This window comes from Bison bison, unplaced genomic scaffold (genome assembly GCF_000754665.1).
Source record: "Bison bison bison isolate TAMUID 2011002044 unplaced genomic scaffold, Bison_UMD1.0 scf7180017864290, whole genome shotgun sequence".
In the NCBI taxonomy this organism is placed as follows: domain Eukaryota; kingdom Metazoa; phylum Chordata; class Mammalia; order Artiodactyla; family Bovidae; genus Bison; species Bison bison.
In genome coordinates, this window is record NW_011494862.1 from 2,451,328 (window position 1) to 2,463,310 (window position 11,983).

General features: G+C 39.5%; 1 protein-coding gene across 3 annotated transcripts in view; it reads left to right on the forward strand.

The window, feature by feature from the left end:
- Positions 1-11,983, forward strand: part of IL23R (interleukin 23 receptor) — a 79,076-nt gene that overhangs the window by 53,124 nt on the left and 13,969 nt on the right. The gene's annotated exons all lie outside the window — the stretch shown is intronic.

Here is an 11,983-nt window from a genome sequence, read left to right on the forward strand (position 1 = left end):
CCACAGTTCAAAAGCATCAATTCTTTGGTGCTCAGCCTTCTTCACAGTCCAACTCTCACATCCATACATGACCACAGGAAAAACCATAGCCGTGACTAGACGAACCTTTGGTGGCAAAGTAATGTCTCTGCTTTTGAATATGATATCTAGGTTGGTCATAACTTTCCTTCCAAGGAGTAAGCGTCTTTTAATTTCATGGCTGCAGTCACCATCTGCTGTCATTTTGGAGCCCAGAAAAATAAAGTCTGACACTGTTTCCACTGTTTCCCCATCTATTTCCCACGAAGTGGTGGGACTGGATGCCATGATCTTCGTTTTCTGAATGTTGAGCTTTAAGCCCACTTTTTCACTCTCCACTTTCACTTTTATCAAGAGGCTTTTTAGTTCCTCTTCACTTTCTGCCATAAGGGTGGTGTCATCTGCATATGTGAGGTTATTGATATTTCTCCTGGCAATCTTGATTCCAGCTTGTGTTTCTACCAGTCCAGCATTTCTCATGATGTACTCTGCATATAAGTTAAACAGGGTGACAATATACAGCCTTGACGAACTCCTTTTCCTATTTGGAACCAGTCTGTTGTTCCATGTCCAGTTCTAACTGTTGCTTCCTGACCTGCATACAGATTTCTCAAGAGGCAGGTCAGGTGGTCTGGTATTCCCATCTCTTTCAGAATTTTCCACAGTTTATTGTGATCCACACAGTCAAAGGCTTTGGCATAGTCAATAAAGCAGAAATAGATGTTTTTCTGGAACTCTTTTGCTTTTTCGATGATCCAGAGGATGTTGGCAATTTGATCTCTGGTTCCTCTGCCTTTTCTAAAATCAGGAAGTTCATGGTTCACATATTGCTGAAGCCTGGCTTAGAGAATTTTGAGCATTACTTTACTAGCATGTGAGATGAGTGCAATTGTGTGGTAGTTTGAGCATTCTTTGGCATTGCCTTTCTTTGGGATTGGAATGAAAACTGACCTTTTCCAGTCCTACAATTCTAAATTTAAAGTCTTTATTTCCTAAGGGAAAAATAATCACTCAAGAGGCAAAAATGCCAGCTGAAATTAAATATCTCTGAAAACTTGCATCTATCCAGGACTAACATGTTAGCTAAGAGGAACTGTAAACTATTCTCTTGGTACAAATTCCTTTCTAAGACACATTAAACAAGATACAGGAAAAATGTGTTAGGGAAAGTGCTAGCATAAAATCATTTTGAAAAATTATCTCTTTTTTTCTATTTGTAGAAGCAATGCAAATCTATTGTAATATGCAACCTAGAAATAAGTATTGTTTACATTTTAAGGGATTTAATACTAGTTTTTTCCTGTACGCATATTTTTAAAATGGTTGGTGCTGTGGTGTAAGTACTGTTTTATATCCTGCTTTTCTTACTTAATCTACTTTGTTGAGTTTAAAAACCTATTTAATGGGTACACTTCAGTTTATGGATGTAATATAATTTAATCATTTCTCTATTTAAACAATATCTAGGTTATTGCATTTTTCCATTATCAATAAACATCTTTGAATAGTTTTGTATATAAATTCTCCTTCTGCCTTTAGGTCTTATTGGATCAAGAGCTGAGCATATTTTAAGATGCTTAATGCAAGTTGCCAAATTGCTTTTCAGTAAATCTTTAATATCAATTGCTTTTTTAAAAAGGTATCCATGAAAACAGTCATTCATTTAAGTTGTTCATGAAATGTTCCTTTATCCTATACTGCACATCAGGCACTTGCTAGATACTCGCCTAACTTCAGTCAGCGAAGGAGACAAAGATCCCTTAATCCTAGAGAAGACAGACAAAGCACAAGTCTAACCAAAAGCACACAGCATTATAAACAAACATATAAATCAAAGCAGTAAGAATTAAACCTCACCACAGAAGTTTGAATTGCTTCATAATGGAAAAAATAAAAAGATAGTTTCTTAATACTTTAATTACCTTGTTTAGTAGTGGAGTTTGGGGCCAAACTTTCCTGGCAATTTATTTATTTATGGAGAAACATCGCTTTTTGGCCTTTTGGCTAAGATCAAGTATGAAGAAACACAGCCCAGGCAGTAATCCTCCCTTCGTGGAGGAATTTCCTGTTTCTGTGGTCTAAAATTCTTATTTGTGTACCACTAAATAGATTCATCCTTGTAACAATGCGTTTTCAAAATTTTGCCCAGATGGCACGGCAGGACAAATCGTGAAGTAGGTATGGCTTCTCTGCAGACCCTAGCATTCTTCTGTATCACTTTCCCTCTGGATAGTGCCTTTCCTTGGCTTTTAAAAACCTGGTCTCCAAAAGAAACCAAATGAAATCATTTTATAGTATAACCAAATTATAATAAGGGTTAAATGACATACTCGCTTTTTCATCCTTAGAGTATTTAGACTTCAATGGAAAACAAAGCCTTACACAGTAGCCCCCCACATATGGATGGGGAATATATTCCAAGACCCCAGTGGAGGCCTGAATCCATGGATAGTGCTGAGCTTTATATATACTATGTTTTTCTCCTGTAAATAAAACATAAAGTTTAATTTCTAAATTAGGCACAGCAAGAGATTAACAACAATAACTAGTAATAAAATAGAACTATAGCAATGTACACATAATATACATTGTGTGAATGTAGTCTCTTTCTCAACTTCAAAATACCTTATTGTGCAAATTTAATGCCTTTTGAGTCTTAACTAAGCACTCATCACACACTCTGGCTGTAACTTGTGCAGTTTGAGGTATGATAGCAAAACTAGCACAAATTTCTTTTTACTTCTTCATAATTTAAAGGACAGAAGATTTATTCTTACCATACAGCCTGGCGTAGAACTATTTTTCTTTCCTTAATAAGTTGAGAACTTTTATCTTTTCACTTAAAGGAAGCACTTTACAGCTTCTCTTCAGCATATCCAAATTTCCAGCATCACTATGCTTGTTCTTTGGGCCCTTATTATGTAAGATAAGAGTCACCTGAAAATAAGCACCAAAATACAGAAAAGGTGTTTTGATAACCAAGATGGCTACTAAATGACTGACAGGCCCAATTCGTGGATCATTCATATCCAGGGTAGGATGGAACTGGACAATGCAAGATTTCATCACACTACTCAGAATGGTGCACAGTTTAAGATTTAAGAATTCTTTATTTCTGGAATTTTCCATTTAATAGTTTTGGATCCAGCTGACCAGGGTAACAGACTGAGAAAAGCAAAACCATGGATAATCATAAGAGGGGACTAAAAAAGAAAAAATAAATCAACCTCAGAATATACTTTCAGACTTTATGGGACAAATTTCCCTGTATTAGAGACTACTATGTTTCTATCCTGGTATAATAACAAGAGGCTAATTCAGTGGCTGAATCCAGGTGACTTCAGGATAATACATAATACAGCTAACATTTATTGGATGCTTATTATGTGTCGGGCACTGTGATAAGAATTTTACTCATCACCGCAGCCCTATAAAACTGTTATTCCAATTGTACAGAGGAGGATGAGGCTCAAGGAGATTAAGAAGTTTGCTGAACATTATAAAGCTGGTAAATGGTAGATCTGGGAATGAGGCAGGCTGCAGGATTCCAGCACTCACCCTGTAGTTCTGCTGGTTTCCTTCCTAAGAGACCTCAGAGGGTCCCTTGTCAGCCTCCTCTGGATCACCTAACCAAATCCTCCTCATTAGCTAATATGCCAACGGAGCTTCTTTTAATTCTTTTAATGTTTGTTATGAAATGCAAATACATGAGAGAAGAGGGAGCCATAAGATGCTATCAACTGTTTCCACTTTGGCATGAATACCAGATGTGGAAGCAGGTTTGTGTTAGAGTGATGAGAATGAATCCATAGGAACCTTGGGATAGGATAGGGCAGTTAGAGACAAGGACAAAGTACAGGAGGAAAAGGTGACCTTGCCCGAGACAAGGCACCACAGGGAAATTCACAGTGTGTTTTTCCAGCTGGAACTTGGTTCAGTAAATGTCTTGAAAGCAGTGCTTCTCTGAGGATCATCATCTGCATTAGAAATGCTTGGGTACCAGTTAAAAATACAATTCCTCAGCATCTATCAAGTGGTATTTCTGCAGCATCTATCAAGTGGTATTTCTGCAGCATCTATCAAGTGTAAAAACCAGTGTTCTGAAGGTTGGATACACCCTGTAAGAGGGAGAAGTGTGTGGACAAAAAGGGTCAGAACTACTTGCCCAAGCCATTGCCTTAGTAACATGGTTTTGGGGGGCAAAAAAGGGTGGATACATGAGAATCTCAGGCCATTCTCTCTAGTATTATTACATCTATCAAGTGTAAAAACCAGTGTTCTGGAGGTTGGATACACCCTGTAAGAGGGAGAAGTGTGTGGACAAAAAGGGTCAGAACTACTTGCCCAAGCCATTGCCTTAGTAACATGGTTTTGGGGGGCAAAAAAGGGTGGATACATGAGAATCTCAGGCCATTCTCTCTAGTATTATTACATCTATCAAGTGTAAAAACCAGTGTTCTGGAGGTTGGATACACCCTGTAAGAGGGAGAAGTGTGTGGACAAAAAGGGTCAGAACTACTTGCCCAAGCCATTGCCTTAGTAACATGGTTTTGGGGGGCAAAAAAGGGTGGATACATGAGAATCTCAGGCCATTCTCTCTAGTATTATGGTTCCACCTCTGCCTCCTTTTCCTCCTGCCCACCACTTCCTCAGTCCCTGAGCACCCCAGGATCTCAAGAAGTATAGGATGCAGGACCATGGCTCCAGTGAACCATCATGTTCCAAATTACCCCCTCGGCCTAGACTCTCTCTGCCTCTGGATATGAGGTTTCAGCAGAGGCACTGAAAACTTCCAGAGGCTGCTGAAACTGGAGCTTCTAGACCACCAACCTGGATAGTCACTGCAACAATTCCTGGAGTCATTAAGCAGTGCAGAAATAGCACCAAAAAGGAAAAGATAGTTTGTGGGCACAGAAAACCGACACTGAAAATCTGAACATGAATTTCCTAATTTCACTCCTACTGATGTGAAAAAATGTAAGAAGAGCACTTCTAGGCAGGAATGTTTTTCAGTTGTGTTGTAATACAGATCCTTTTGTCATGAAGAAAAGGTACAGGCCCTCTAATCCCTTTAATGACAAGTTAGGGGCCTGAGGGAAGGGCAGTTACATTTCACAATGACTAATTAACTTGCTTGAATTACAACTTGGCAGTAGAAAAGATTCCCAGAGAAATCATAGTCTTTTTTGTTTGTTTTTTGGAGGTTCTCCAGAGGAAGGCAAGTATAAGCAACATATTAAACCACACTGTACTTTGTTCTCACAAAATACCATTGGTTGTATTACCAGTGACTCAAAGATTCTCATTAATTTTTCAGGATTTTAGTGGCTCAAAAAGAAAAAACAAATGTTATACCAATGGAACCAAATACAGGTGATAATAAATATAATGCAAATTAGAAGTGGCACACAGAGTGTACTTTGCAAAAATTCTGTTATTTGTAATTAAGAGATTTCTGATTCATTCATATTAAGATGGATTATAAATTTGTAGGTTTGTGGTTACTAAACTGGGTTAAATATGTATGCTGCTGCTAAGTCGCTTCAGTCGTGTCTGACTCTGTGCGACCCCATAGACGGCAGCCCACCAGCTTCCCCGTCCCTGGGATTCTCCAGGCAAGAACACTGGAGCGGGTTGCCATTTCCTTCTCCAATGCATGAAAATGAAAAGTGAAAGTGAAGTCACTCAGTCGTGTCCAACTCTAGCAACCCCACGGACTGCAGCCTACCAGGCTCCTCCATCCATGGGATTTTCCAGTCAAAAGTACTGGAGTGGGGTTTTTTGAAATACTGATGATTTTAGATCCTTCATCTGGATTTAATCTTCTTTGGATCCTGTCCCTAGTAAACCACGAGGGTTTTGTAGAATAAAGAACAATCCATAAGAGTTTCACAATCTCTCTGAGGTCTACAATCAAATAATAGAGAATAAAGATTATGCTTCTCCATGAGGAAGTCTTACTCTCCTGTGTTAGTTTCCTATCACTTCTATTAGAAGTTAGAATAAACTCAGTAACTTAAAACAATACTAATGTGTTTTCTAGTATTTTGAAGGTGAGTAATCCAAACTAAGCATCACTGCACCAAAACCAAGGTATTGGCAGGACTATGCTCCTTCTAAAGGCACTCAGAGTCAGTTTCAGTGCCTTTTCCAGATTCTAGAGGCTGTCTGCATTTCTTGGCTTGCAGCCCCATTTTTCATCTTCAAAATCAGAGGCATAGCATCTGCCAATCTCTTTCTCGGACTCTGACCCTCCTGTCTCCTTATAAAGACCCTTGAAATTTCACTCCTGAATATAGGATAATCTCCCCATCTCAAATCCCTTTTGCCATATAAAGTAATCTATCCACAAATTCCAGGGATTGGAGCATGGACATCTTTGTGGGGTCAATATTTGTCCTACCATGTCTCCTCACCTAACCACCCACTACCAAAAATCGCAATGTTTACCCACTATAGAATTTTTCATTGTGATTAGGTGTAAGCAAAAGAAATAAAATCTGGTTTTCTGAAGCAGAAAAGGAATTAATTATTGGAACGACAGCTGGAAAGTAGTAGAAAGGCTGGTAAAATGGTCACAGATAGGATCCAAGGGATGGGGGCAGCCAGAAGCCCAGCCAAAATCTCAGCCGGGGAAGACTCCTGTGAGGATTCTGCACTGGGCACTGTGCTCCCTGCCACTGCTTCCCTGAGCCCCAGACACTCCACTGGTGCTGCTGTCACCAGACTCTGGATATAGCTGCTGCATCTGTTTCGGATTCTAAGTGATTTCTGGAGCCACGTGTGAGTTGGGGAGAAGGGCATCTGATGAGTGAGGCTTAGGTCATCTGCTTGCAGCCACTTGCTGGCTGGGGAGCGGGTGGGATGGGGTAGGGAGAGGGTTTCTCTGCTCCACTGAGGCTACCACAGTAGGAAACCCTACCTGCCTCCTACCTCCTCTAGGATGCCCACAAAGAAGGAGGTCCTGCAGCTGGGCAACTGAAAAATGGCAAATGTCCACTAGACTGTTCAGACTAAGGAACAGGTACATGCTGGGCTTGATAGCCAGGCTGCACCTTTGAAAAATCCTGAACCACTAGGTAAAATTGGAAGCTGCCCATGCTTGTGCCTAGAGTTTGCTAGACTTTGATATCAGATCCTCACCTCTGTGAGATCCATGTCACTCAAGAAAATGTCTGGGTGGCTGCCGTTTTTTTTTTTAACCTTTTCCTTCTCTTATTCTTTCTCTTTAGTGATATGACTGCCATACCCAGATTTCTTACCTTCTTCTCCCTCAACTGTAAGGAATATAAGCATGACGATAATCCCTTGAATATGTCTAGGCACGACCTCCTGTCCTTAATATACGAGGATGACATGGTAACTCATGAAATGATTCATTGTTCGACTTGTTTTTCAAGGCGTGGTAAAGAGTTTATTCTGACGTATCCTTTTCTCTGCCCAGAGCTTCTGGTGACTATTTGATAGTTCTGCCTACTGTCTTTTGCTTTGCCATCTGACATGGACTATAGTCAGATCTTTACCCTTGGCCCAAATAATGTTGAATTCCAACCATAAAACTAAACTAGCCTAGGAAGATAGCATGTAAATGCTGTGAAACAGTTGAGATTATTAGAATAAGGAGAATAAAAAGAAATAAATCAAAAGGAGATGCTTATGTTTTAAGACAGACAAGACAGGAAAAAAACCTTCACTAACTTGAAAAACACACCTTTAGTACGACTTCTCTTTCTAAAATACCTAGAAACTTCAGAAGGAAAGGTCTAGAAAGGGCCCTGTGTCAGCTCTGGTCAAAGCTCTAAGATGCAGGTCTTGGTTAGTGTGGCTCTAACACCAAGACTGGCAAGGACAAAAATAAAGGTGTCTTAAAAATATCTATGCCCTTTGGCCTAACAATTCCACTTTTAGAAATCTAGCCTTAGGAAATAAGTAGAGATATGAAAAGAAGTCTGATGCATAAAATTTATTTAAAAGCTAATTATAAAATAAGAATTTGGAAACAATCTAAAAGTCCAATAATAGCAATAGCTAATGCTTACTAAGCTTTTAATTTGTATAAGCCATGGTACTAAGCACTTTGTATGAACTATCTCATCAAACCTCACAATGAAGCATTATTATTATTATCCAATTTGACAAATGAAGAAACAGAGTCACAAAGCAGTTAAGTAATTTGCCCAGGGCCATGCAACTCCAGGTGATAGAGCCAGGATTTGAACAGTCAGTCAGTCAGTTCAGTCGCTCAGTCGTGTCTGACTCTTTGCGACCCCATGAATCGCAGCACGCCAGGCCTCCCTGTCCATCACCAACTCCCGGAGCTCACCCAGACTCATGTCCATCGAGTCAGTGATGCCATCCAGCCATCTCATCCTCTGTTGTCCCCTTCTCCTCCTGCCCCCAATCCCTCCCAGCATCAGAGTCTCTTCCAATGAGTCAACCCTTCACATGAGGTGGCCAAAGTATTGGAGTTTCAGCTTTAGCATCATTCCTTCCAAAGAAATCCCAGGGCTGACCTCCTTCAGAATGGACTGGTTGGATCTCCTTGCAGTCCAAGGACTCTCAAGAGTCTTCTCCAACACCACAGTTCAAAAGCATCAATTCTTTGGTGCTCAGCCTTCTTCACAGTCCAACTCTCACATCCATACATGACCACAGGAAAAACCATAGCCTTGACTAGACCTTTGTTGGCAAAGATTTGAACAGTTTCATCTAAATCCAAAGCTGTTATTTGAAATCACCAAGCTATACAGTTTCTCAATGGGAGAGTGATAGAATCAACACAGTACAAACATGATGAAATATTTAATTGCCAGTACTATGATGACTGTGAACAAGTTTTAATAAAACTTTTAAATGTTCATGATGTAGTATTGAATAAAAAAACCTAGACACAACATTTAGTAAAGAGCATAATCTCCACTAGGGCATAGACATACACCAAAGACTGTTAACAAATATAAAAAAAATGATTGTTTCTAGTTTTTGAACAAATACAAAATTGTATTTTCTTTTTCATACTCTTCTATGTTTTTCAAGCATCTTGTAGTTAGCATGTGTGTGTGTTACTTGTTCAGTCGTGTCTGACTCTTTGCAACCATGTAGACTGTAGGTCTCCAGGCTCCCCAGTCCATGGAATTTTCTAGGCAAGAATGCTGGAGGCCATTCCCTTCTCCAGGGGATCTTCCTGACGCAGGAATTGAACCTGGGTCTCCTGCATTGCAGGCAGATTCTTTACTTTCTGAGCCACCGTAGCTTGTATAGAATAGTTGGTGTTCAGAAGAAAATAACTCTAGGCTGGAAGAGTCTAAGAATCAGTGCTCAGTGGGTTAGTCCAAACACAGGCCATTGAGGTGGGTCCTGAGCCCTACAAGGCCAGGCAGCTCTAGCACACTGGCCAGCCCCCAGGGACAACGGCTAAGTCTCAGCAGGGAGCTCTGCTTGCTGGGCTGGCTGAGCTGCCCCACCTGCAGCCATCCTGATAGAAGGTGAGATTGTTAATTAATGGGGCCAGCGACCAGCGTAAATCACATGCCAGAACCAGGTAGGAATTTTTACTCTTGGATCTCTGCCTAGGTGACTTTGCACATGTCATTTATCCTTATTATGCCTTTGTTGCTTCGTCTTTAAATGAGAACAACAGTATTATCTACCTGATTGGGTTGTTGTAAGGATTAAATGAGAGAAAGCATGTAAAGTCTAGTGCATTATCTGGAACGTAATTAGTACTCAATAAATCATCACTTTAAAAGAATAACAAAACACATTTTGCCCCATGGTAGATGTGGAGGCAAAGGCTGAGGAGACTGGTTTGACATTATCCGTAAGACACAGATGGAATACATTATTGCAAAAGTTAATTCCTTTTGAGTAGATCTGATTAAATTAAGCTGGTATTCAGTGGGCCAAAGAATGCAGTTTTGCTTCCAGTTTTGTCCAAGAATAAGAAACTACATCTTTTTTAAAAAAAATTCTCAACTCCCTATAAACACGTTCCCTTCTGTTAAGACTAACTGTAGTGTCCAATGTCAGTGTGTATAAATTATATAAAAATTTTTACCAAATTAGAGATGATTTGGGGTTTCTGAGTATACTCAAATATGTACTGTGAGAGTAATAAGCATAATTTAATATTCTGCTGCAGAGACAGAATTGTCTCTTTACAGACAATACCACAGACATTAAACAAATAACAAAAATACTGTGAGATTTTTTTCTAGCGTTTTAGGCAATACACTGATCATCAGAGTTGATATAAACAATGTTTTAGTCATGGAAGCTGGATTAAGGGTTAGGACTTTTTTTCCCTTTTATTTTTCTTTTAAAATTATTTTCTCTTTTTACAGTTATTGATTTTATAATGAAAAATATTATGTGTGATTAAAAAAAATGACCTAGCCACTTGGTGGCAGTATGCTGTGAAGAATATATAGTCTACATGGCTTCATTTTAGTCCCATGCTTAAAAATTTATCATTGACTTGATTTCTTCTCTGACAATTTTGCTTATAAATTGTCTTACTTCAGATACATGATTCTTTATGAAATCACCTTCTCACAATTAAGCACATTTTTTAAATGGCTTCATTACTCTAACCTGGTCAATTTGAAATTATGATAACAAAAGACTCTAAAGGAAGATTATGTTTCTTCTCTATTAGGGCTAATAAAACCCTAGTCTGATATGAAAATTATTTTTATGTGATGCAAATTAATAACTGATGTTTCATTGCCAAATAACCACCTGCAGTTTATGCAACAGAATTATATTAACCTGTGTTTAAAAGCTAGCAACATTGTATATTATTTTTAAATAAAATGCTAATTCAAAAATAATAAAAGTGAGAACAAAATAATCCAGCAACATATGCTATAAACCTGTATTACATTTTAATGTAATATTTTTCTTAAAATTAGATGAATAATCTTGGCTGTTGGCCACTGGTGATGGAACCACACACTCAGGGGAAAAAAGAGATTTACAGAAGCACCAAGGAGCCAGAAAGAGTTTCTGATTTGTCACAATTCAGAGTAGGGCTTCCCAAGTGGCACTAGTGGTAAAGAACCCATCTGCCGATGCAGGAGACATAAAAGATGATAGTTTGATCCCTGGGTCGGGAAGATCACCTGGAGGAGGACACTTCAATCTACTCCAGTATTCTTGCCTGGAGAATCCCATGGACACAAGAGCCTGGTGGACTACAGTCCATAGGGTCGCACAGAGTCAGACACGACGGAAGCGACTGAGCATGCAGCGTGCACAGTTCAGAGTGAAATATTTCCCTCTTGCTGTGGAGAAGCAAGATAAAAACACAAGAAAGAACTTTTGGCTTTTCTGATGTTTTCATCTCCTAAAATTCCCTACCCATGGTTCTCAGAAAACTCCTCTACAGTTGAGCCTGTGTTTGCAACCAGATCAGCCTTTTATAATCATTTCCAAAGACCCATAGGGACCTTTTTTATCGGAACTCTGTGATATTTTTGTCAAAAAGAGTTGCCCCAGCCACATAGCTTGTTATAAAAGCCTGTAATATCCCTGTAGCAGTTAAGGACTTCTCACGTTGTGATCTCTCCCTGACCCCCACTGTAATTATTTTAAAAGAAGAATTTGAACACTAAAATCAGAATGACTGAATACACAGGGTTTGTGGCCCTATTGGGGATCCAGAGCTTAGAACCACTTTAAGGAACATCTTCCATCAACTGGGAGAATCGTGTCCTTGAAATCACCTCTGGAAGCTTTTAATTATCAAGAGGGAGGAGGTGGGTGAGGAAGCTCCAGGACTCTTGAGTTCAGACTGAAAATGAGTTAGCTATCAAGAAAGCTAGATGACCCCACCCTGGTCAGAAGCTTTCATTAGCAGTGTTCTGAGAGCCTTTATGAGTAGACAGGGCTGGCCAGGATCCTTGCCAGCGGGGAAGGAGCAGAAGGAAGTCATTAATGGCATTCCACCCTTATGTTATAACTT